General features: G+C 44.5%; 3 long non-coding RNA genes across 6 annotated transcripts; all 3 read right to left on the bottom strand.

Moving 5' to 3' along the window:
* Positions 1-2,525: 2,525 nt before the first annotated feature.
* Positions 2,526-5,387, bottom strand: LOC141041728 (uncharacterized). Of its 2 annotated transcripts, none has more exons than XR_012203076.1 (3): positions 5,145-5,387; positions 4,822-4,931; positions 2,526-4,362 (listed from the first exon to the last, which is right to left on the bottom strand). It is a non-coding gene; the product is annotated as an uncharacterized lncRNA (long non-coding RNA). The 2 variants fall into 2 exon arrangements; XR_012203080.1 differs by having other exon boundaries at positions 2,526-4,444; positions 4,600-4,931.
* An 818-nt stretch (positions 5,388-6,205) lies between these two features.
* LOC109770682 (uncharacterized) lies at positions 6,206-8,304 on the bottom strand. 3 transcript variants are annotated; one of them, XR_005768347.2, is made up of 3 exons: positions 8,010-8,304; positions 7,420-7,570; positions 6,675-7,064 (listed from the first exon to the last, which is right to left on the bottom strand). It is a non-coding gene; the product is annotated as an uncharacterized lncRNA (long non-coding RNA). The 3 variants fall into 3 exon arrangements; XR_005768346.2 differs by having other exon boundaries at positions 6,781-7,064; positions 7,420-7,691; XR_012203069.1 differs by lacking the exon at positions 8,010-8,304 and having other exon boundaries at positions 6,206-7,064; positions 7,420-7,880.
* A 13,235-nt stretch (positions 8,305-21,539) lies between these two features.
* Positions 21,540-22,504, bottom strand: LOC120973461 (uncharacterized). Its single transcript, XR_005768353.3, has 2 exons — positions 22,304-22,504; positions 21,540-22,187 (listed from the first exon to the last, which is right to left on the bottom strand). It is a non-coding gene; the product is annotated as an uncharacterized lncRNA (long non-coding RNA).
* Positions 22,505-26,646: the final 4,142 nt, after the last annotated feature.

Consider the following 26,646-nt stretch of genomic DNA (forward strand, 5'->3'; position numbering starts at 1 on the left):
CCCCAAGGTTCTTAAGGCGACACATAAGCTTTCACTTAACCAGCATGTATTTACTTTTGTTGTCAGCACTTTCCAATAGAACGTATTGCGGTCCTTATCAAAGCTGGCATGGTTACTCTCGGTGGGACGGTAAAAGCCCATAACAAACATCGTCAGGCTAGATAGACAAGCATTAGTCAATGTAACTTTATCCTTCGAGAAATTGTATCTATCGCACCAAGGGGCAACACTCGACCCCCACTTTAATCTTGACTAGATGAAAAGTTTTTGAGTTAGGTTTGAGAGGGGAAATAGGAATCCTTAGGTAAAGGGGCGGAAAGGAGCCAGCTTATAGTTTAAGAGATTAGCAATAAGAGACTGTTCTTTAGCTGAGCAACCAAGGACTAAGGCCTCACTTTTGATCAGATTCATCTTAAACCCATACATAGCCTCAAAGCATACCAGAAGGAATTTTAATACTCCCCCCGTTCCAGAATATATGGTATATTGATTTCTGTGCAAGTCAACCATTTGAACGTTTGACCAAGATTATAGGATAAAAATAACAACATTTGCAATACCTATTAGAGAAAATATGAAACTACTTTTCACGATGGATCAAATGATATAAATTTCGTATTGTGAATGCTGATATATTTTTTCTAAAAACTCGGTCAAACTTGCACTCTGTTGACTTTTGAAAAGCAAATACACTTATATGAAGGAACGGAGGGAGTATTAGCTAATTGCAAGCCATCTTCTTGAATCAAAATAATAGTGTCATTAGGAGAGCAACCCATATAAAACGGGCCATATAACTCATTTTTATTGTAAAATTAATGGTCAAAGTTAGACATAAAAATATAAAGTGGACTTGTATATAGATATGATGGGAGCAGTATACACCGCTAGTATGTGGTGTGAACCTGTGCTCAGAAATAGTGGGAGTAGTATACACTGTTAGACATAAGTTAGTATGTGCCTCCTCCACGGGCCATATAAAATGGGTTGCTCTCACCACGTTCAAGACAATCATATCAAATAAGAAAAGATTTTATGTTCTTCAATAATCACAATAATGATTCTATTTTAGATACATGATCAAATCAAGCACATGTTGTCAATTTATCAAGTTATTCAATTCAGAAGACACAAATTGTAGAAGTTTATATACATTTTCTTATCTAATAATACACTAGAAATCACTAATAAGATATTTATTAAATTTTATGCTTTACAAATTGGTAAAATGATATTGTAACGACATTAAATAATATTTTATACAATATATATAATTAATGCATTTTTCAAAATTAAATCATGTTTTGTACATCGTACAAATAAATTTAACACAACCAAAATTTATATTGAAAAACATTACAATTGTAAAACAAAGAACATTATAAGTGTATAACTAAACCTAAGCATAATAAGAATAAGCTACTTAGATGGAGGGAGTATTTCTTAAGTATGTTCCAATTTTTTTATATTAGCAACATTTTTATATGGTTAACTATGATAGTTAAGTAATACCAAATCACACTCATAAAAACTATAGCATGCCATAATTTGTTTAAGAAGTATAAAATAATTGTATAACGAAGAACATTATAAGTATATGATGGAACCTAAGCATAAGGATAAGCTAATCAGATGGATTTCTTTTGTTTTCCGTCTTAAGTAGGTTCCCAATTATTTTGTATACTAGCAACATTTTTATGTGGTGAACTATGATAGATAAGTAATACCAAATAAAGCTCATAAAAATATATTATGAAATAATTAGTTTAAATAAGTATAAAAGATTAGTACAAAAGAGTATTGCATCACGAACATAAAGTACGTGGAGATTTGCTCCTCCCTCAGGGGCAATATCACTTATTACTTTTTCTTGTTTCATGGAGAATGAGATTGATCCTGCCAAAAAAGGAAAGAAGCATGCCGAGATCAAGAAGAACAAGCTCGAGGTTGGAATTTCAACTTGTTTAATTTCGCTTGCAACCAAAACTATTTTTTTTTTGTCAATTCAGATTCCTTTCTGCCTTTTTCTTTCTTATCAGGCCAATAAGCACATGGATGCTCGGCACAAGTCAAACTCAATTCCTCTCAAGTGCAGCAAGGCGGGCTGCTTTGCCATGTCAAGAATTCGACAGGACATCGGCCACCACAAGAAATACACACATGGGTTGTAGTTTCATCGATCGCTTGCAACTTCTTCATTGGTGGTGCTCATAGGCTAATGTGATTGCTTACAACATCTTCAATGGTTGCGCTGATAGGATAGAATGCTATCGCTTGCAACATCTTCGATGGTTGCGCTGATAGGGTAGAATGTGATCGCTTTACAACTCCTGGAGTTGATAGGCTAGAATTAATGTGCTTCACTGACTGGGTTATAATGTGGCGCTGATAGGTTAGAATGTGGCGCTGAAAAGTTGTCAATTTAATCTTACTTGAATTGAATGTGAAGAGTTTTATGGATGAATTCGACCTCTGCATCTATTTCTTCTGTTTGTTTTTTCAAAAGAACACTGCACTGCATTCCATTAAACAGGGGGGAAACCACAAAATACACAAGTCAATTAACACCAGTTTCAGATTTGATGCATCTACAACAAATACACAAGTTAGTATAGATTGAGCTGGGCAGATTGCCCATTGATCACGACTAGTTCCATTTTGTATCAGGCCTGGCATGACCAGACCAGGGCCTCTTTCTATTGTAACAACACATTCTCCTCCTAAATTCATAGGCTACTGTATTTCATGCGCCACAGCGTTAGAAAAAAATTACAAATTTCATATTGAACACATAACACTCTGACTGCCAGCCTCAGAGTTGATGCATCCATTTCCAGCTCCAAGCACCTTGCTGCATCACATGGCTGAAGTGATTTGCACAGCTTGAAGTAGTCCCAGGAATTCAGCATGTAGGCCACTCGACATCTCCTGGAGGTGTCCTTCATCTTTGTCCAACCTGAAACAAAGAGGCCACCTTGTCTCTACATCCACGCGTCTCGTTTTTACTTTTTGTCACATTGGTGAACTACTAGTGGTTGACCTCCAGAGGAAGTGCAGTACTTTGTTTGGTAAAGATAGTCTCCATAGTTTCTTCTATTAAAAAAAATCTGATTATCAGCAGCAGGATTTGACGTTGTTGCGAATCCTCGAATTGATTCATGTGCTTCGCTGCTATCTCTAGCCACTTTGTAGGCTGATTTAACAAAGAATAAGACTCTTTTGTCATAGTGTCAGGCAGGCTGATCATCAAACTGATCATGGAGCGGAATTTTGGTGATTTCCTGCACATCCCATACATTGGTCACTGATCAATCAGCTCTTGTACTCTTGTCACCAAGTTTCTGTCATTCGTTGAGATCACCATTGTAGAGATGTCGCTCGGTCTTGAAAAAAAAAACTCTCCACGCTTAACTGACTTCTTGAAGCACCATCCTTCCGTTTAACACCATCCCTGCCATTAAAGCACCAGCCTCCCGTTTGAGGTTTCAGAGTATGTCATTGACGTGATGCTCTATGTATTCTTCAACTTCTTGGAGACACATGTATCATCTATAGGCGCCCTTGGTAGAGTACATTCCACTTGGCAAGTGTTTCCACTTGATTCCTTTGCAGTTCAATCTGCCAAGGACGCTCTTCTACCTCACTGAATTGATGAGGAATGAAATGATTATTTTGAACCTGCAAGTTCTTGTAACGTGGTCTCCAGTCTGACAATACAGCGATCGATTTGTCGTCACAGCTCCTCCTTGCACCATCTTCTCAAGCTGCATTCTCAGAAAGTGCCGCATGTCTGATTCCATCCCAGGTAGTCCATTGGCAGGTGCATTAGTAGCATGATGATACCAATAGGCTTGGGCTCACAGGAGGGCACCAGTGCTCGCCGCATTTCATGATTGTTTGCACCCAAGCTTCCTCAAACTTGAGCTTTAACATGATCTCCCTGAGATATACCCATTCAACTCGATCATATGCTTTTGGCCATATCTTCACAGTTCACACATATATAACAAATGCTATTCTCTTCTTCCTCCTCTTGTGCACGGCACGATAACAAAATTGTTTTGTTCCTGCCTTCACGAAGAGCCCAATGTTTCTTATCTTAGCTCTGTGTGTAAACTTCAGTCAACCTGCCCAGTAGGTCTTCACACTGTACTGTAAGATGTTCCTCCATAGCACCGCACTATTCTCTGTACCTCGCTGAATTGATGAGGAATGGAATGATTACATTGAACCTGCAAGTTACTGTAACTTGGTCTCCAGTCTGACAATACAGTGATCGGTTTGTCGTCAAGCTCCTCCTTGCGCCATCTTCTCAAGGTGCATTTCTCAGAAGGTGCCACAGCATCCATCTACAACAAACCCCTGGGATGAAAAAAATATTACTCAGCTTCTACAATACAAACAGATAGCTCATATAGAAAGGCAAGATATGATCTTCTGGATACTAGTGGACCCGTTGTGCCAAATGGCGCAGAGGCGCGCTAAATCCATGTACACGTTGAAAAGAAAATACATGATTTAGTTGGTTTAGTTGTGGGGAAGCACATATGGTAACAAATTTAACACCCTTTAAAAAAAGAATGGTGACTTGTTGTCTACAATAAAAAAATGATGCCTTGTTATCTACAATGAGATGTGCGCAAATACCCATTTAAAATCTATACAGATGAGACTTATTCACGGGTTTGTCCTCAAGAAAACAGCTTTAACTCTCACACAAAAAAAAATAGTTTGACCAGTTCTAAAAAAATTCCATTCGTATGCACAGGTTTAACTCTCAAAAAATAGCTTTAACTCTCATAAAACAGGTTTAACACTCACAAGACTTATGCACGTGTTTGTCCTCAAGAAAATTTCCATTATCACCCATCCAACAGATGACTCAGGACCATAGATCACACAAAACCATATCTTCACGCCATGTCCCCAACCTGCATATGAGGCCTTTCTGATTAGAAACTATATGGAAAATAAACAACATTCATCTAATTGGATCTTAAGTAAACATGGCTGCATGCTTGCATATAATCTAATTGAATTTCAAGGAGGGCGACAAGATGCATGTGTGTGGCCACGGCGCCCATGTTGCCATGTTGTTCAGTGCGGCCAAGAAGAAAACTAACAAAACTGGAAAGTAGCCGAACCTGGGGCCATGAGGGAGGTTGAGGATGAAATCTTCGTCGCTGCACGCCAGAGAGCAGTGGGGGTAAGACAATGCTAATGTTTATAGAAAATGTGAACTCTTTAAAATGCATGTATAGCCCTTTTTAGGGGATTAAAGGGTACAGAAAAGCAGTAAAAAATGGAGCCAGCTCATAAATACATTTATGGGCAGAAATATGCCTAGATGGAACACATAAAGATAAGAAATGCATATACCAACTCCAGCTCATGACCCCAGACGGACGACCGGCAATGGAGTAGCCATGTCCGGATCGGGCCGTTGCCGTGTCTGATGCGCCCAACGGCCCAACGTGGTACCGCATCCTAAATCATATTCATGGTGGACATGATATAAAAACTAATAGACTGCCCGTGCGTTGCCACGGGCCAACAAATAAATTTGTCCGCCCCCCATTACACGCAATGTTTAACCACAACACAAATGCAGGCATCTTCTCTCTCTTACAAACACCACACACTCCTATAACTGCTCTTTTCCTCTGAAATTATCATACATCACCTTCTCTGTCTATACATCATTCATCCTCTCAATCCATCACCTTATCAATTGTTTTGTTGTCTAGAACGGTACAAAAAACCCCGACCATGTAACCTTCTTGATCTGTTCCTGATCCAAGAAAGCTAAATCTGGCTAAATGCCCTTCCATTGCTATGGAACAGCAAACTTATCTATGGGAACATATATCAAAATATAATTATATGCAATGTGTACATCACATACTTAGCACTATGTTGTGACAAATAGTTCTTGTCAATCTTTCGCTTTCCTCTAAATATGTTTCTCCACCAACCATGCATTTCAGCAAAACATCTACTTTCACGTGCTCTTGTCCGTGCGTTGCAACGGTGCATAATACACTAATCATGTCAAACATATATCATGATTACTACTTTTTCCTTACTATCTCCACTCCCCAATCCAAGCATGCTGCCATTAATGGCACATCCGACTCACAATCCCTCAACCTTGTCACACCCACACTTCAAAATTATAATCATCGTGTCAACGTAAGACAAATTATAATCATTGTACTAATTTAAGATAGATTCACTTATATTCAGATTTTAGTCAACAAAACAAATTATTTACATAGCATCTATATAGGAGTGGAACAGGAGTTTGACCACCAATAAACGACATTAGTAGTGCAATACATGAAGCGTTGTGCAGCTCATCAAGAATGGTTATAACAAACGCCAACAATTTTAAATTAGATCATCTGGGTTAAGAACCAAAAGTATGTATTAGCACCATGCTTCTCTTCCCAAACGCTCGGCAAACCTTCCAATGATTAACACAGTGTTGATGCCATCTGATTAAGTCTGATTCACTCTTAACTCTCCAATGCCAGAACCGACTGGATTGGAGCCACCTCAGATTCGGTGCTACACATAACCCGCATTACATCTATGCTTCGGTAAATACACTTGCTAATCACGTCAATACGAAAGCACAGCGAGGTTCCTAAGCACTTAAGAACTTCGAATACCTTGCCCAGTGAGACCTTGCATATCCAGCAATGACATCACCGGGATTGAACCATTTGGCAATGACAAATTGCTGGACTAAACACGCTCATCCTCACCCCATCATTCCCATCCACACTCAGCATCAAGTTCTGACTACCAACGTTGACATGTATGCACCATACTCGACCCTCCTATCGGCTCACTCCATGGCCCCGAACTCACCCATAGCCTAAATAACTTCTGATGTGGCATCGCGCCCAACCTCAATCTTCGGTGACCTTCCTCGGTTGGTTTGCCATCAGCTCCTCTTTCTTATCCTCATCAACAAATCATGTAATCTATACAAATATAACTTCAGGTCAAAGGCTCCATCAGCTCATTACAGCTATCTAAAGTCACCTCACTGTTCCCTGCAAACCATTATGTTTAAATATTAGAAAACAAATACAAATGATTTGAATTATAAAAAGCAAGGCATCAAACCTCTTTAGAGAAAGGCTATTATTTATTTCTCAAGTTAGGTACTAAAACTACACAGTAGCGTATAACTACTACTTATTCTGAATACAAATATTGTAGTAAACAACGAATTAAATTATTGTTACCATTTTCTACATTTATCTTCTAGAGCACAAATTTATGTATTCAAGACACATACATTTGCAAGTGTTTTTTACTACTAGCACCAACGTTGAGCTAAAATAGACCTAGCATAAAATCTGAGATTGGCATATAGCACAAGAACTAAAATAGTCCACTCTGTACCTTGAATATGTACTCTACAGTACATCTACATCACTCCATTGCCCACAGTCGACAAACGACACACCTTTTTCTTACATCACTGCACGGTGGCACTGATTCAAAGAATTGGTATGCATGGACCACAACGCCAGCAAAACCCGGCAACCATGACCTGTAAAACCCTTGATGCTCTTTCAGTTTTATCATGGGCCTTGAAATATATTGCACAATCATGGTAGAACGTCGACATTTGAAGGTGAAGCTGGATATTATGACTTCAAAGAGCCTTGATGCTGTTTCAGTTTTATGATGGATCTTGTAATATATTCCACGTATACAAAAATATATATATTTATGTATGTCAAAAAAATTACTCATGTTACAGATTGTAAAAAAATTCTTGACACACAAAAAGAAAAACCAATTGAACACGGAATTAATTTTATAAAAAACTAATATCCAACACAGTATATAATTACATAAATTAACATTATTGTTTCAGTTACAACTCATTTCTTAGCACGTAAATATGATGTGAGATCAAGCAGTAAGAACATCTAACGAGTTTTCTTAGTACAAAATTTAATTATTGTTAGAGAGAGAAAACATACCCTGCGTAAGTCTCTTTTTCTCTATTATCCGGCCGAGAGAAACGCCAAACAAAAGCTTCTAAACTGTCAGAGTGAAACCGAACAACCGATCTTCATACAAAAGTTGTCTTATGTTACTTAGCTGGCCTAAGAGCATCTTAATCGCGCAATGTGTCATGCACTACGTGTCAATGATGCCCATCTGCTCTATATGATTCTGCGCAATTGACAGATGTATTATCTGAAAGTCAAATTTACATCTAGTCATCTCCTGAAATATTCAAGTCAGACCCCATGTGTGGACCAGGTTGTTCTGCATTACAGATGTGTGTAACTCGTTACCGACAAAAAATTTCAATCCATCTGAATTATTTAGTCTAGCCAGATTCTTTCGATGAGGATGCAACTAGCAGCCGTTTCAGTAAGAGACGTCGCATGTTAGAGTAGATCTAGCAGGAGTACTCTCTAGGAACTAGCTTCGATAGGTGGAGTTATGTGAGATGTAATGTACTGTGTCAATTACCTTCGTGTTGCATTAATTAAAATGTGTGGTCCCTTTGACGGGCGACATATTTGTCGGGCTAGTTAAAATTACATAATTTCCGTATTTTTTAGTCTGACATTATGTGGAATTCATCATTTGCAGAACGTCACAAAAAAAATTTAAAACAAAATGAAATGGGTAAATTAGTATAAGATGGATTAGGAAACCGAACTATATTTCATACATTACGTGGCAAAAAGGATTCGTACGTCTGGTGCGGGCTGTGTTTAATCACTAATGGATTAGGCAGCCGGACCAGCGAGCGAACCAAGAATGGGCAAGCCAATTCAATGCAAGGATGGTGGTTGTTGGCATGCATGCCGTGCCCACCGAGACATGCAGGCGAGGCAGCCCCGCACTGGGCAATATTCTCTCCTTTTGGCATGGACCGCATCGAACAGTGATTGTACTATTCCGACCGGAGGCATTTCAGCTTGGATCATCTGTTTTGGCGGAGAAAAGTACATGGCTTCAGCTCCTGTGCGCCGGCGAGCTGATTTATTATGCAGCCTCAGATGGGCCACGCTAAAAAAGCAGGTGTATGGCTAAAAAAAAGTGAGCATCTGCTCTCCGTGACGGGTCATATCTACGTGCAGGATCATATCTACGTGCAGCCTGTTATGCTAAGAAAGTTTGACGCACGTAAAAAAATGCACACACGAGAAGAACGCACGTAAAACGACCGTGTGAATCATGTAACGCGGCTCCGGAGCTAAAGGATACCAAAAAAAACTGGGCACAATGATAGACAGCGGGGGTAAAGTAGTCTTGGGCTGCGCAGTCAGCTAGCAGTAACAAAGACTTGACTCGTCGCTGTGCCCTAGCGAGAGACAGCTCGACGCCTCATTTACCAGGAGGTAGCTCGCAGCCCCCCCAGCAAAAGTAGTACTACTTTCCCCCCCACCAGCCACTGCTCACTTCGTCCTCTCCACCACAACTCTATCCCCATCCCGTCTAGTATACACTGTTGAAGGCAAACCAGATCTGGAGGCGGACGGGTGAAGACGGCGACCGGTTCATCTGCGTCAGCAGCCAAACAGCTAGAGGTGAGGTTTCCCGATATGGCGATCGAATATTCGGAGGCGCTGCTTTCTTGGCTAGCTTTTTTGTTATCCATCACCTCGGCTTTGTGAGTGGGGTTCTACTGGATGGTGATGTCTTTTTCTAACTCCCGTCCATGATTGCCTTTCCAGATTAGTGAGCATGGAACCACCGGATCCACCACGAAAAGGGGATCTGCCATGTGGACAATGTGGTGGTGACGGACAGAACAAAAAGCCACCATCCAGTGGCAAAATGGAAGGATCCATCGATGGCGACGCTACTGGTGCCGACGGCACTCCACTCGGCGCCGCCAATGCATCGGTAAGCTCATTTAGTAGATAGAAAATGATTTGGGCATACATCTGTATTGCCATCTGCTGGTTCCGTCTTTTCTTACTCTTTCTCATTTGTCTTTCATTGGGCCTTAAAGAAAAGAGGGCTGACTTGTGCGGCTGGGTCAATTTTTGGATGCAGGACACGGCTGCCGAAGAACCGGAGATGGTCAGCCGTGCTGGCCGGAAAAGGATGCGGGGCCTGGTCAATGACAACACGACAGTAGGGGCGGACATGCGCAGATGTCGGCGTAGGCGTACGCTCGTACTTGTGCCCGGAGATCCAGCCGCTGGTGGGGAAGTGATTCCAGTTGTGCCGCCAGTCCTTTCTGCAGAAACTCACTTGCTTCGTGGTAGGGTAGTTAAATGTACCTGGAGCTGCCATCAGATCCAGCGCATAGGTATGAGGTACTACGCAGAAGTTCATAGGACTGGCATGGCGAGCTTGTTAACCACTGCATTTGATGGTGAGGCCGACAGGAGGTTCTACGCCTGGCTACTTAGTAGATTTAGGTGGGAAGACATGAGCTTCACTTTCCCTGACGGCCAGATTAGATATTTCACCCCCGGATCCATCGTTAGAACTTTGGGTCTGAGAAACAGCGGCCGTAAAGTGAGTTTGGTTAAAATAAAAGCAAAAGAAAGACAGAATTTAGCTCTCAGAATCAGGACAATCCTTGGAATAGAGACACGGAGCCATGCCAGGGATGGGGGGGTTGACTATTAGTGCAGTTGCTGATGCTATAAGTAGTATGATGAGGACTGGTGTTTACCCACATCAAATCAGGGCTTTCGAGATAGCGTTCTCGCTGTTAGCCGGTGGTACATATGTTGGCCCCAGACAGTCGTACACGTCGATCAATTGGGAGCTGCTAGCTTGTGTCCTATGCAATCATGGGACTGGCGAGTACGACCTAGCCGACTGGGTATTTGAGATCATCAGAGCAGCTGTGAAAAAAATACATAAAGATCTGGCAGCTGGGGTGAGAACACTGATAGTAGGAGGCTGCCATTTGGCTCTCATTGTAAGTCTATCGAAAAACACATGTCTTATGTTAACATGAAACCAATAGGGCACTGCATTTGATAGTTATGTAACTAATTGTTACCCATGATTGTTTGCAGCCATGGTTCTTCGACTGGATGGACTTTGGACCAGATAGTGTAGAGCCATACACTCTCCCCCGGATCAGCGTTTACACCGGGCAGGTGTTCAGGAGGCTAATCTACCTTACAAGAGAGTACCCAACTGTATTCCCTGTAAGTGCTGCTGTGTTCTTGCAATTAAGTAGCAAATGAAAACCAATTGCAGCTATGAAAAAATACTTGGCGATCATGGGAACTGATATTAATTTGAACTTGATGTGTTCATACCCGTCAGACAAGGCCTTCTGATGCATTCGACCAGGATAACAATGTCTGGCATGCTGTGGTTGGGGGTCCTGGAGGAATCCTGCGACATCCGGGTAAGAGAGGCAGCAGCATTAGTCATGCATAATAAAAAGTAGAGATATTGGTTTGTAAAAAGAACTAGCTGACAAACTAGTTGCTCTCTATTTGATGCAAACAGTGCAATTGGAGGCGCTGCGAGCAGCACAGCAGGTAGATGACTGCAGCAGCAGAGCACCCCGCTACGAGCCGCGCATCGATATGGGTGGAGAAATGCAAGCACCAGAATGGCAAACTGAAAGCTCAGTAGTAAGGGCTACAGCGAAACAAGCTGATGCCAAAGGAAAAGGGATAGCAGAAGAAAGTTCAGATCCATCAAACAGCGATAGCGATGATGAAACGATGGACCCTAGTGTTCGGCTTGGCATTAATTTGATGAGGGCTGACAGGAGAGGTTTGTGGAAGATGGATTTACATTAGCAGCATACAAACCAAAAGGATGTCCTTAGTGTGCCGGTACTAAATTGCTGAAACAAAATTGCAGGGGGACCCAACCTAGCACAGAACGCGCCCACCGGCATTACGATTGGAGATGATCTAAGCCGAGCACGCATTACAGGTATGTTAAAAAAATTGCGTCTCGACAGTAAGTATAATGCCGGATGTTCCATTAGCCTGATGATAAGATTGGTAACATTACAGGATCACGTAGCATCAACCGACACAGGCAACGCCTACAGCCTAGGATCAGCGATGGTGGTGAAACTGTGTCAAACATGGTCCGATTCTCTACTCAGACGTCATGCAGAGCTGCAATGCTTCGTAGCAGGGGGGACTACCTCAGAGCCGAGCTACAAGAACTCGAGGATAAAGCTAAAGCAGACCTTGAATGTGAGTTCAGAAACTTGATCCTTGTACTTAGTTGAAGGTGCAAGTATGAACCAGTCAGCACTAATGCGTTTCGAAAAAATTATTTGTGTTGCACTGTTTTTGACAGACGGGGCAATTCATGGAATTCTACCATCTCATAGAGGATCATCGTCTGCCGCATTTGACATGAATGCTGAGGGAGAGTCTGAACGAGAAAGGAGGGAGCGCGTGCGGAGCTTATCTGCCGCTGCACTAGCTATGGTAGAACAAGCAATTGGCAATCCAGAACTTTTTGAAGGTACATAGCATTCGTGTTTAAGCTGATGGTTGAAGGCTGACATCATATGAACCAGCTTGGTTGCGTGTACACAGGCATCTTTGAGCAGGCTCGGGTGATGCTATCAGACCTAGGAGTGGAAGGGTACAACGAAGGTAATGTCGTTAAAAATAATAATGGATGCAGTGGGTCTTTCTGAATTTGTTTTGGGATACATAGTAGCTAAAAAACCAAAAATTGACATTGATACAAAAATCTTCAATCATGCAGATCATGGAACGGGAGTTGACGCAAATGGGAACAACACGCCACAGAGAGATGATGATGATCGCATAAACTGGGAAGAGCTGGAACATAGCAGCCAGGAACACCGTCAGCAAATCAGTAGCCAGGGTGTGGGGGCATTGATTATCACTGACAGCAACCTGGGAGCACTTGTGAAAGCAAGTGAGCAGGCAGTGACGAGTCGGAGTCCGTTTTATGAGAAATTTAACAACATAGATGGAAGGAATCTACTGCCCTTGTTTGACGAGGATGGTAATTGATTGCTCATCTTATGTAATGTATAGAATGAAATGCAAAGAACATTTTGCTTCGATTCAAGTAAAATGTTGACCTGGTTTTGCAGATGTAGACGACGAGTTGTCATATGTTCCACCGGGGGTGCCTACTGAATACATAATCGATGAAGATGAATCAACGGGTATGATGGTAAAAAGAAATAATATATAATTTAAAAGTACGCAAGATGATCACTGATAGTATGTTTGTTCCAGACTTGGATGAAGAGTTCCTTGCCGTGGCGTCACAAGTGCCGATCGACTACATGGAAGAAGATGAGCAAATGGAGATGGATCAAATTTGGTGGGGTTATATAATTTAACTAATTTACTAGCTTCATTGAACACATGCATCCGGTGGATTGCGTGGATCGAAGGTGATTACTACTATCATATATTTCAAAAACATGTTGTTCACACTTGAAACAAAGTATTTAGACATTTCAAAAACATGATGTTCACACTTGAAACAAATTATTTAGACTATAGTGGAGAGAACTTACCTGGTTTTTGTGCATAATGCAGCCGTGTTGGTAGTTGGAAGCGGAAGGGAAGGAGATGAGTTGGACGAAGACCCACCATTGAACGGCCTCATCTTGCTAGGCTGGCATGGCGTTGATGACAATTCAGGTGGTGAACGCGACGGAAATGAGAACCGTTCCCTTGAGCAACGGAGGGCACGTGCACGTGCCTTTGATATTGCTGCAACCTGTCGTCCTGGTCTTTCCTTTCATCGTGAAAACGGAGGTAATTGCCGCAAAATTACGCTGTGCATTTATTGTCTCCCTCTTGTCATTTATTTGAGTTCTAATGAAAAATGATCATTTGGTCGTCTGACACAGATACGGATGACGGTGAACCTCGTAGAAGCGGATTGCGCACTGTGGGTGATGGTTCGGCATCCACATTACAGCAAGCTGCCCTCATGTACCTTCACAACTGTAGCGGTGCCAACGAGGGTGGAAGAAGGACTACAGGTGGACATAGGAGTAATGCGTGCCAGCTGACCTCCTCGGATGCTATTGCAGCGCCTCCTACAACTCCCAGAGACGTTGCTCATACAGAGCAGCCAGAACCAGATCGAGCACATGTGTTGGATGTCCAAACAAACTGCCATCCTGGTCCTTCTTTCCGTCGGGATGATGGAGGTAAATGTCCATAAATGAGAACCTGATATCCCACTATGAATTTCGTCGTCCATCTTAATGATTGTTGCACCTGACTATGTCGCACAGATGGCGGTGACGGCCAGGGGAGAGCAAAAGGTTTCGAAACACGAAGTGATGTTCGGCTGACGCAGTTCCAACAAGTTGTCCTGGAATATCTGCGGAAGTGCGGCATCAAACACACGGTTAGTAACAGGGGGAAGACACTGAATCCATCGCATATCAATGGACACAAAACTGGGCATATCACTGACAGGAAGGATTGGGGTGATAAATACCCCCCCTCAATTGGGTTGAACCACTCAGAGCCCAGCGATGAATGCATTTTCAAATTCAACTCTAATTTGCTTGCATGCGAGGGACCGATACTGAATAGGTAAGCATTTAATATTACTGGGTGTCATTCGTTGGGTGCATAAACAGAAGAAAAATACTGATAAATGAAGGAACATTGAAATGCAGGAAATGGGTTAAGCATTACGACCCAATACTGGCAGTTGCATCTGGGCAAGATATGAAAGATGAATTGACGCCAGGTGGTGAGGTAACAATGAACATGTGGAGGTGTGTTCAACGCATGCTACGCGAGAAAGATAATGGCATATACCGCGGGTGGCTGGATAGATTCAGAGGGCTGTTCGACCCCAAATTTGTTGTGAGTAAAAATAAAACTTAAAAAGTCTGAATTGGATGTGAGTATTAATTTCTGTACTATCAAAAGGCACTGATGAAAAAATGTACTTTTCAAATTACAGGATGAGGTCTGCAGGGATGATGGAGAAACTGACTGGGATTACATCGAGGATATGATGAATTCAGAAAAGGCTGGGTACAGGATTGACTGGCTGAAAAAGGTGAATTTCCACTAACATCTGGACACGTAAATATTATAAGTTCTTGTCATAACCTATTTGTGACAAAAAGAAATTGCTGGACAGTTCTGGTTCCCAGTCGATTTTATGGACTGCTGGTCGATGTACCTGCTGGATAAGGATGAAAAAACGGTGATGGTCCTGGACCCAACGGAGACAGATGAAATGGATGAGATGAAAATCAAACATGAAGGCCGTGCAAAAAAGTTCCAGCGCAGGTTCTGTTGTCTGTTCAACAATTTCTTCGGCAACGGCTTGATTGAAACTGAAGGATGGACATTGAAGTATCCACTAGTGGCACAGCATGCGCCTTGCAGCAGGCCTGTTCGCGCCCTACCTGATGAGTGTATTAAAAACGTTGAAAATTACTAGTTATGGAGTACTGACAAGAAATTTTAAAATGACAGGGAGGAAAGTGGGATCTACATCGCACACTACTACACTGAATTCATCGGCCTGTACCTCCGTTCATCACTGAACCAGGTTAGTTGTTGCAAAAAAAACAAATGTAATTGCCTTGTGCAACGATCCAATTGAGGATATCTAAGTTATTCAGTGAACATATGAAAAAAAACAGAACTCATGCTGCTTTGATTCCTTTCTTTTAGGGGCAGATAGACCGTCTACGGGCGAAGCTAGCTTACGAGATTGTGACAATGAAAGGGAACAAGGGGGACATCCCAGAGTTCGTGTACGACGTGATCATAGATTGAGGAGCGGCAAAGCGTTTGTGTGACTATGGAAGAGCGAACGCAGTCTGAGAAGACCTTTTGGATGTGAACGTGGTAGAACTAATTTTGCAACGAGTGCGCCACCGTATCATTTTGGTTCGAATATAATCTAATGGACTGGAAAAACCTAGCATGATTTGAGCGATCTATAGGTGTAGTTTGCAACGAAAGGTATGTAAAACCTAAGTACGGATTAAGACCTAAGTGGAACGAATGTCATGTATGAATGCACTGAGTAGCTTGATGCACATCTGTGCCTTGTGGATCAAAATTTGCATTCTAGCTGTGTGCGTGAGTTGTTGAGATTAAGTTGGGCTAAATGCATTATGTGCGCGCGAGACGGCAAGGTTAAACGAGTTCAAAACTATATGACTGCATGCTACGAAATATATTCAAATATACTTGGCCATAGGGAAAAACTAATACGTTGCTACTTAAGAAGCATTTGGCCTTGAAGCGGATTATAATTGAAATAAGTATTGAATAGAAGACAATCGCCTGGAACTTCGGGCCTTGGTGCACTGCATTGTGGAGTAGTAAGTGACTCGATCTTCAGTGCCGATTTTGGGCGAGTAATACTCATTAACCCGACTGCAGCTCATGCGGGCTTGTCGGCAAAGTAGGACTTTTGCTAGTAGATTAATATCATTGTGATCATAGTTGAGCTAGAAAAAAATGTAGTTTATAATTTAATATAAGAAAAAGGAAGACAGAATCGATTTTCTAGCTCCTAATGAGAACTGTACGTGCTGGATCATTAAAAAACTTGCATGAACTGTGGGAAACAAGGTGCGGATTGATTTTGTCTAACTGTAAATAATGGCGATTGCCTTTTTCGATACTCTAAGTGTAAAACGGGATTGTACATGATTTTTATTTTTTATTTTCTGTGCTGTCGACATAATATGCCATGTTTGGTTTGGTAAGACAACGTGACCTAAAAAGGTTTGATTGTATCGATTCGCGGGAAGAAAAGAGTTGTACTTTGTGTGTGGCTCGTGAGCTTCGATTAAGGCAACATTTTGGGCCGGATGAGGTAACAAATTCAGATGTTTGACAACAGGCGGTAACTAACCGTATGGATGCACATAGTATGCTAGTAACCAAAAACTATCGCCGGATATAAAAGAAAAAAGGCTCGGCGATTGAGGAGCAAAGATAAATGGTCCGTACTATGTTAAGAAAACATAGTTGCTGTCCGAAAAACTACGAAACGAGCATGGCTTAACGCAAAACGGGCTCGAGCGTTACATTGTTTGGGGTCCTGGTTCTTGATGAATGAAAAAAAGTACTTAGGGTACATGATTTCATAGAACTAGGTTCGAATGTTCAGATTTCACAGCTGTTACCGCACATACCACAGTGGCAACTTTATTTTAAAAAAAATCGATGTGGCCTTTACCCGGAGTGGATTGAATCAACCCATGAGTCCGTTGGCGCCAGGACAGTCCACAGAGCCTCATGCGCCAACTTTGATGAGTTCCCCTGCAGCTTGATGCACTCATGAAGTGCTTGCCTTTTTGTTCTGCCAGCGTTGTACTGTAAAAAAATACGGAAAATTGTATTTTGCTTCAGGATGTGATACAGAAATCAACGATGGTGGAGCCGTATCGACTACAGTGGAGATAAATTAATAAAACAAAAAAAAAAGAAAAATAGGAAAAAGGCGTCACCTTGGTCAGGGGGATTTTGAGCTTCTGGCCATCGTAGTTCCTAATTATGTGGAGAGCACACCCACCACTTTCATCTCTGTTCGTAAGATAGTGAAAAATTGATCAGAAAATTGGAAAGATAAAAACAAGTTTAATTTCAGAAAACTGAAGTAGATTTCGTGCTGCCATGTAGCTCTGAGTGTGTGATTAGGAACAGCAGAAACAAGCTTGCCTGCAGAATGTTTCTTCAGCTATTACGGGGTATTTGGTTGACCATTGTCCGTCTTGCGTTGGCCACCCAGCATAATACTCGTTAAGGCATTGGAAAAGTGCATGATGTAGCTTCCAGGCAATCATCTCATGCTTATCTCTCGTTGCGTCATGCGGACCTTCTCCCCTAATGAGCGGGTCAAGTACATGGAGCTTCCTTGACATCATGTCCCACATGATCACTATCCAGTCATCCTCGAGGGGGACAGGCAGGAAGAACTGAGTCAATAAACAGGTGTTTGAAACCAACATACGTTTAAATGAGATAAGTTTGATAAGGCGATTGTTAAGTCAAGTAGGAAGTCAACAAAAACATGAAAATTAGTACTGCATAATATTATGATTGGGGGAAAAGCAGTGTAGACATACCATCTGGCATGATGTAATGTCATATGGGATGTCGTTTCCAACAAGCTGCTTCTGAATTGAGATGTTTGTCAAGTATTCTTGGTCGGCAAGAACGATGGTCTTTAATGGAAAATTGCATGCGAAAAAACATGAATACAGGCAGTGTCAGCATGTTTTTCTGGACAAAAGAAGTAAAATACTAAACTACACAACAAACGTGTGGCTGGCTGTTATACCGCAAATTCAGGTTCGATATTGTGCCTCCAATTCATGTAGGGGCACTCCGAATTGGCTTCCTGATCAGACCGAGAATACCTTCTCATGATTATAGAGGCAAGCTCGTGCTGAAGGGGGCGCGACCCAATTAGCTGATCAAGCATAGCCATCCCAGTAATGCGGATAAGCCTAGGACTGGCGTGTACAATGTAGTGCCTGCTTATGACAAGTATACTTAGATGGGTGAACATATTGGGCTATGAGAATCAACATTGAATATGTTGGAGAAAAAGTATGGAGAAAGTTTAAAAAGGAAAATGAGCGCAACTCTACAGAAACAAAACAAAAATGAGCCCCACACGGATACAATGACTCACCTCCGCAGATCTTGATGTGACAGCTCCAAGAAATGAGCTGCAATAAGGTCCGTGGTTGGTGGATGTGGGGGATGCGGCGCAACTCCCCTGCACCATGGATCAGTTGCGAACCCGTGCTGGAATATGTATTTCCTCTTCTCAAGGTTCTTGGAACATTGGCCAAATACAGTTATAGGGGTGTTGGCAGGAAGGTCAGCATACATTTCAGCGAGGGACATGAGGCAAGACTTGAAGTGATTGAGGACATTGCAAGATGCCGCTGACGTGGTTTTTTTGCTGCTAGATACGGAGTCCTCCATATTAGCGGATCTCTTGCGCGACGAAACATTTTGTGCTGCGGGCGAAGTAGCTGCCACAATTAATCGGAAAAAATGGAGTGAGTATGGATTGATGTGAGATCAGCAAATACTAGAAAGGCTACAATATAAGGAAGGGACAAACCAACAAGGCAGAATATCAAGTGGAGCCTAACCTTCGGATTCAGATAATTCTAGCCTTTTCCCCTGAATTTTGTGAGCCACCGACGTGGTAAAACGTACCGATTTGGAATTAGCAGTGCCTGATGGTGGAAACAGTAAAAAGCAATTATATTGCATGGCATATCGAGAGATAACACAGGCATAAAATGCATAACATGCATAGGGTTTTATGACGACCTAAGGCAGGGCAACCAGTGAAACCACGCACACGACAACATACACAGCGGGTAGACACTGAGTTGATTACTTGGTCTGAAAACTTGTACATATCCAGTTGCAAACCATTTCTTGCTTGTAACAAGGCCTGCTGGATAGAATTGCTGGCTTGTGTCAACTGCGTAAGGCCCCTTGCGTACTGCTGTTTTATAATCATTGTGATCTCGTCTGCTACCTGCGAAGCCGACACAGGAGGTGACGATATGGATTACTAGCATGGGCGAGGAAAAATAAGTAGTGTACAAATAACCAAGCCAAAAATGATGAAAAACATACAAGCTGTGGGTACTTCTCATGTAAGTACTTTGCGAAATCCAATGGACCAGGAGCTGCAGCAGATGGCATTGCTCCGTCAGTGTTAACCTGATGACCAGCATCGCAATGTGGTAGGGGAGGTTTGAATTGAAGGTTTCCTATTGCAGGCATGGCACATCCCCTCAGCAGCCTTCTACTAGTTGTTGACGACGGAACAGATGAGGGAAACTTCTGCCATATGTAGCAGACCGTCGACGCATCTCTCAGCTGTGTTAGATAAAAGAATGTGGGGGCCGATTAGCATTTTGAACATTACATCAGAACTCATAAAAATATCAGAAAAAGGGTGTTGATCCAGTAAAAACTGTACTACATTTGCATGAGAATATGATGTAGCTCCTTTCACTGGATCGGCAGCCATAATCAACATTTTACGAAATGACTCTGGGTCGAAGTCAGATATCCTTGGGAGCACATTATGAGGCTTGTTTAAAATGCCGAGATCAAGGTTGTCCAACAAGAAAATCTGCATAGCAAAGAACATGTCGTTCAATGGAACATATAACAAAAAGAAAATCTGACATAACTTGCTGTGCATCGTCTGATTCAGAAAAGTTGCGCTTGTATGTTAAATTGTTCACTTGCCTGGAAGAAAAAATGGCAACCGGTTAGATTGGTGGACTGATTGTTGGCCAGCATGTCGCTCTTCAGCTTCTTGACTGCATCCAGAAGTTGTAACAGAACATACTCACACCAATTGAACTAAACTATGGCCTCCATATTTGCAATCGCCCCCCAGTAGTTGATGGTAGCATAGTTGTGCTTAGTAGTTGGTGCTAGTACATGGCCCATAACAAAGATGACAAATGCAATCTGGAAACAATCCTTCTCCAACTTGCTTGAATTCTCATTGATATCGCGCAACAGAAAATTTTCGGCAGCCCGCAAGCTATGCACGCCGGTTTTATCCATTTGAAAAGTGTTGTCTTTATGAAATGAACAGCTTCAGGATTGATGATTGCATCCCTGCCTTTCACACTGCGGTGACCGCATGGGATCCCAAAAACCTTGTGCACATCCTCGGTGAAAAACCTGAGTACCTTGTTATCCCTAAGTTTAATCTCCCTACGGCTAACGCTGACTCTACTCATTATCCAAGCGCTGCACTTCAAACTCAGCTTCTGCACGGCTGGGAGCTTCAGCATACCACCAAAACCAATCTGCTCTACTAACCATTTCTTGTAGTCGTCAAACTTCTGAATGACACAAGCTGCATGCTTGATGGAGATGCGTGATGTTGGTGCAGGTGGATCTGCCGACTTAGCACTTGAAGATGAGCCCTCTGGGTGAACAAGAGGGCAAGGCGCAGCTGCCTGAGCAACGTCCTTAACATAACGAGCGTCCGCTGCTCCGCAGCTGCCGGACTGCGAACTACTATCATCCTGCGAGGAACAAAAAAAAGGGGAGACCCGGACAAGATTCAGATCCAGGCATACAATCTATGACGCTAGATAGAGAAGAGCTATAAAAAAAGGTAAAATCTACAGCTTACCATGGTGGTATGACCGATGAGGGGCCTGAATCATGCAAGAGCTGAATTTGAGACGGGATCGACCGGTAGAATAGCTGGTACTGCTCTCCGGCGGCGGGTGGGGAAGAAATGGGCAGGATATGAGTGGTGGTGTGGGTGGAACCGTGGGATAGGGATATAATGCGTGATGACGATTCTGCCCTCGCGAATCCAAAAAAATAAAGGAAATGGTGCGGCGAGGGGAGACGCGTGTACTGGGACGTGTGGCATAACGAAACGGTGAACCTCTCCTAGACGTTGATATGTCAAACATGGTTCAGCATTTATACTGGGTGTGGATGGACATGCACGCTAGAGATTAATGGTTTGTGATGAGAAAACATGGCAGCTTCGTTGAGCTGCTGATTCGCACACATGATGTGTTTCTGAGAGAGTTAGCTCAACTAACCCCGTTGCATAGGGGGAGATGTAAAAATTCATACAATCTGAACCCAGCAAAATAATAAAAAACGGGAGCTTAATGAAGGTCTGATAAAGCATTACATAGTTGGTTGTCGAATAGCACAACAGCTCAAAACCTGGGTCGTCGTCTCAAATAGGCTGAGCGGTAAAGGGAGCCACCATTGGTTACACTAAAATAGTTAGAACTTGCATAGCGCTATTAATAAAGGAGTGCCCTAGAATACCTACGGAGATTACTTAGCTAACACAACCATCAACAGGACAACAGTTAGCATGATGTTCACTGCAGCCATAAGAACAGCGACTGCACCTAGGCCTTGTGCTCCATATGCTGCTCCGACTCCGGCGTCAGCTATCATATTGTTGCCCGCCGGGGGAAGCTGCTGCATCGGAGACTGGATCTGAGGCTGCATCTGCGGCTGCAACTGCGCCTGGATCTGGGGTTGGATGGCAGCACGAACCATCTGAGAAGGACCATTTCCCTGCTAGGGCGCGAATCCAAACCCGGGTGGGTGCCATCCGGCCTGGTGCTGCACAGCCAGGATCTGCTCATGAGTCATCCTCATGTTGTACGCACGCTGGAACTCGAAGAAACGGCACTGCCTTGACTGAAAGAACATGGAAGGGACGACAAGTTCGCATGAGAACATGAAAGGGTCGAAATGCGTGCGAACAGTTGATTCAATAAGGAAAATCTGGCAAAATCGGATCAAAAAGTACTTACATCGTAGCGGATGCACTTGTAGAATCGGTGCCCAACGTTGTTCCACTCCTTGCGACGGCTGTCACTAACTCGTGGCCGCAGAGTGGACATGCCATCAGGGGTAGCAACCAGTCCGCCGGGACGGGGAGAGATGATGAAGATGAAGTGGACATGTCGCGGGAGACGAGGACGGAGGAGGATATGGGGGAGGAAAAGAGATGTTGGAGGTAGATGGGGGAGTTAATGAGAGCTATGGGCAGATGGTCTGGGTGGGGATGCATTTATGTTTGCAGACGTGTTGACGCCGTCCATGGGAGGAGTTAGCCCATACGGCTCAGGGTGGCTCAGATAAAGTGGCGAGCCATCAATGGTGTAGCTGTCCCCGGGCGACGTTAGGACCGATAAGAAAACGAGCCATCCAGCCTCTATCTGTCCCGCAAAACCAGCGAAACGATCCGACGCAATAAATGCTTACTGTGCTCCACTCCAGAGAAAGAGGCATACGACAGAAAATACAGAGATACGCACGAATCCTAATGCAAACTGATCGGTGTGGATTGCGGGATCAGCTGAGCCCGAGCACAGAAGCAGATTTTCGCTTTTTTCGTTTCTTTTGGTGGGGAGACGTGGGCACGCGAGGGGGATGGCCACTTCCTTTTTTGGCACATGGGGGGACCGACGGGGGAAAACTTTCCTAAATTGCCGGCCGCGAGGTCGTTCCGCATAGCGCGCGGGCGCTGCGTAGCAGCGTCCATAAAAAATCACAAGACTCAAATAAATGCCGAAAAAAATCAAACAATACGCAAACATAATGATTAAAATATAATTAAACATTATAGTCTTCACGCCCTCACAGTGCTTAGAACACAACTAACATAAAAACTAAAACAAAAGACAAGCGCCGCCCGTCGATCCTGTGCCCTGTCGTGCCTGTCGCTGTGCCCGTCGATGCCATGCCCATCGCCGTCTCACGCGCCGCCGTTGTCGTCCTTGTCGCCAGTGAGGTCGATGTAGGGCGGTGGCGTCTAGGTGGGATGGTGGTCCCTGGAAGGTGGGACGAGCCTGCACCACCTCCCCCCGTGGCGACGGCTCGCGCTCCGGTGACTGCGGCGGCGTGGGGCACCAAGACCCGGCCCCCACGCCGTCGGCCATGTCCGTGGCCATGCACGACCAGCTGCACCGCTGGCCCACTAGGCGCGGGTGGAACACGGCGACGGGCTGCTCCTCCAGCACCTCCTCCTTGACGTTCGTCATCTCCGGCTCCAGTACGGCCACGTCGCCGCCACAGAGAGGGCCAGCATGGTGTCCAGGCCCTCCCATTTTGGCGCTAATCGTGCATGTTCATGGAGTCTTCCATGACATGTTGAATGAGCTAGGCCTCCTCCTCTGTCATGCGAGGAGGTGGTGGTGGCGATGGAGAGGGCGAAGGCGACGGCGTCGGGGTGATGCCGCGCACCCGCGTACGCCCGCACACCTGGGGTAGGCTCGGAGCACGCGCTCGGCACTCTGTACGTGGCCGCCGCGGGCCCGATGAGCTACCCGCAAAGTATGATGCGTGCCTGGCGTCGTGCTCGTCCCGAAACCAAGTGTCCCACAGTGCGTTGTCGACAACGTACCTGGGATTGTAGTACATGTCGTCGGGCAGGAGGCGGCGGCGGCGGTCGATCTCCTGGCAGCGGACACGGTCGCTCATCGGGATCGGCGGGATCGGCACCCGATCCGCGGACATATGTTAGTTATTGGGCAGGTGAACTCGCTCCAGGGGAGCGGCGTCCTGGTTTCCCAATAACGCCTGCGACCGGAGGGGCGATGGCGAATGCAAGCGGTGCGGGGGCCCTCCATGGGGGTGGTGCGAGCTCTGAGCTGGCGGCGCGGCAGCGGCCGGAGGACGAACCAGCCTCGTGGTCGTGCGCCCCCTTGCGGTCGGTGCTCCACCACACCATGCCTGCTGGCGGCCGACGAGCTCGAGGAAGGGGAGGGAAGAACTAGGGTTTGGGTGTCGGGTTTCGAGGAGGCAGCAGGACCGGAGTGGGAGCGTGGACTATGACCGGTCGACGGCTTCCCATTAAGAAGGACGACGACCGCTCGCCTGGGCGGATGACAGGTGGGGCCGACCGCGCGTGCACAGTTAATTTGGGTGGTGGGAGGTAGGTGGCCGCCTGGCACGCAGCCCCGGTGCGGACGAGAGATGCGTCCGTTCGCTGTCCGCCTAGACCCAAACCGGGCGCATGTTTGCGCTGCAAATGGGTCGGACCGGACACAAAATGGACAAGATGGGTCCAGGCCGCCGCGCGCTGGGCCGTGGGGTTTGTCCGTTTTGCCCCAAACAGACAGGGCCGGACGGGATGGAGTCGTGCGATGGAGTTGGCTTGAGAGGACGCACGCCTCGCATGAGGGACCCAACATGAGGTGCTCGTGATGGAAATATGCCCTAGAGGCAGTATGTAACACCCCGGTAGTTCAACTACAGTAACCTCACACTAATGGTGCCATGTCATCAAGTTTGACTAAGCCACATTGCCACTTGAGAAAAATCAAATCCAAATTCCTTTTGAAATACAAGCCAAATTCTTATTTTTTTAATCTATCAAATAAAAATGTTCGATGGGTTGCAAGTATTCGCCAAGTAATTTTCATGAAGAAATTAACTCAAATTGGATTTCTATTTTGGCCATGGCAATATTTTGGTGGACCAACAACATTTAATTTGGTCGTTTAAATTCCAACATATATTGCGAGTGATGTGGAGTCGGGTTGACCTGGAGGGTGCCCGCGAGTTAATTACGAGGCGTGGCCGGGCATTCCTAGCCCTTGCCGCAAGTCCTCGAGACGGGGTAACGGGGTCACATCTTTCGTGAGTCTCTGCTTGTTACCGCGCGTTCCCAATCCACTACGATTTGGATATTTGATCCGAGGGGCCTCTGGCCTGATAGCACTAACCATCACGTGGGCATAGTATGGGCGTTCTGCGTCGTATGCATCAGCCGAAGCTTAATAGACGTCAGCGACTGAGCGGCGCGCGCCGGGTTGGACTGCGTAAGCTCCTGCCTTGTTTAAGGAGGTAGCTAGGTCTGCTCACCGGCCGCGTACGCAACGTGCAGGAGTTCCTGAGGAGATGGCCCATGACCCCTGGGGGCATAGGTTTAGTCCGGCGTGTTGACCTCTCTATTAAGCCTAGGTCGGGTTGCGGCGTATTGGTTGGCCGAGGCGGGCATGATCTAGGAAAGTGTGTCCGGCCGGAGTTAATCGAGCGTGGTGGGTAAGTTGGTGCACCCCTGCAGGGAAGAAAACATCTATCGATAGCCTATCCTACGGTAATGGACACTTGGAGTTGTATCCCGATCGATACAACTAGAACTGAATACTTGTGATGAGAAATGGATTGTGATGAGAACTGAATAGTATGGCTCTGGGATTGCTTTCTCGCAGGGAGTCGAGAAAGGATCTCTGGCCGAGGTTGATAACACTACTACTACTTTACTTTATGCTACTCTACCCCTCCTGTTGCTGCAAGATGGTGGTTTCCAGAAGATGCTAGTCTTCGATAGGCTAGGATTTCCCCTTCTCTTCTAGCATTCTGCAGTTCAGTCCACATATACTCCCTTTTTCATTGACACCGATGCATATGTAGTGTAGATCCTTGCTTGCGAGTACTTTGGATGAGTACTCACGGTTGCTTTGCTCCCCCTTTTCCCCCTTTCTTCTTCTTTCCGGTTGATGCAACCAGATGCGGAGCCCAGGAGCCAGATGCCACCGCCGATGCCTGCTACTACGTGGAGACCGCTGATGACCAGGAGTAGTTAGGAGGCTCCCAGGCAGGAGGCCTTGCCTTTTCGATCGTTGCTACTTTTGTGCTAGCCTTCTTAAGGCAAACTTATCTAACTTATGTCTGTACTCAGATATTGTTGCTTCCGCTGACTCTTGTGTATTCGAGCTTATGTATTCGAGCCCTTGAGGCCCCTGGCTTGTATATAAGGCTTGTATTATTTTAATTTGTGTCTAGAGTTGTGTTGTGATATCTTCCTGTGAGTCCTTGATCTTGATCGTACACATTTGCGTGTATGATTAGTGTACGATTGAATCGAGGGCGTCACACAGCAATAAAGGTGATTTGGGTGGAAGCTGTCGCGCCGGCGGTTGGGGCATGTGGGATGTAGAAGGAGGAGGGGTGGGGGTCGGGTGTGGATTGCCTGCCTGGATCGACGAAGTCGAGCAGCGTGAAGGAGGGTTGCGATACGTCTCCAACATATCTATAATTTTTTATTTTTCCATGCTATTATATTATCTGTTTTGGATGTTTTATATGCATTAATATGCTATTTTATATTATTTTTGGGACTAACCTATTAACCTAAAGCCCAATG

This window comes from Aegilops tauschii, chromosome 1, assembly GCF_002575655.3.
Source record: "Aegilops tauschii subsp. strangulata cultivar AL8/78 chromosome 1, Aet v6.0, whole genome shotgun sequence".
Lineage (NCBI taxonomy): Eukaryota > Viridiplantae > Streptophyta > Magnoliopsida > Poales > Poaceae > Aegilops > Aegilops tauschii.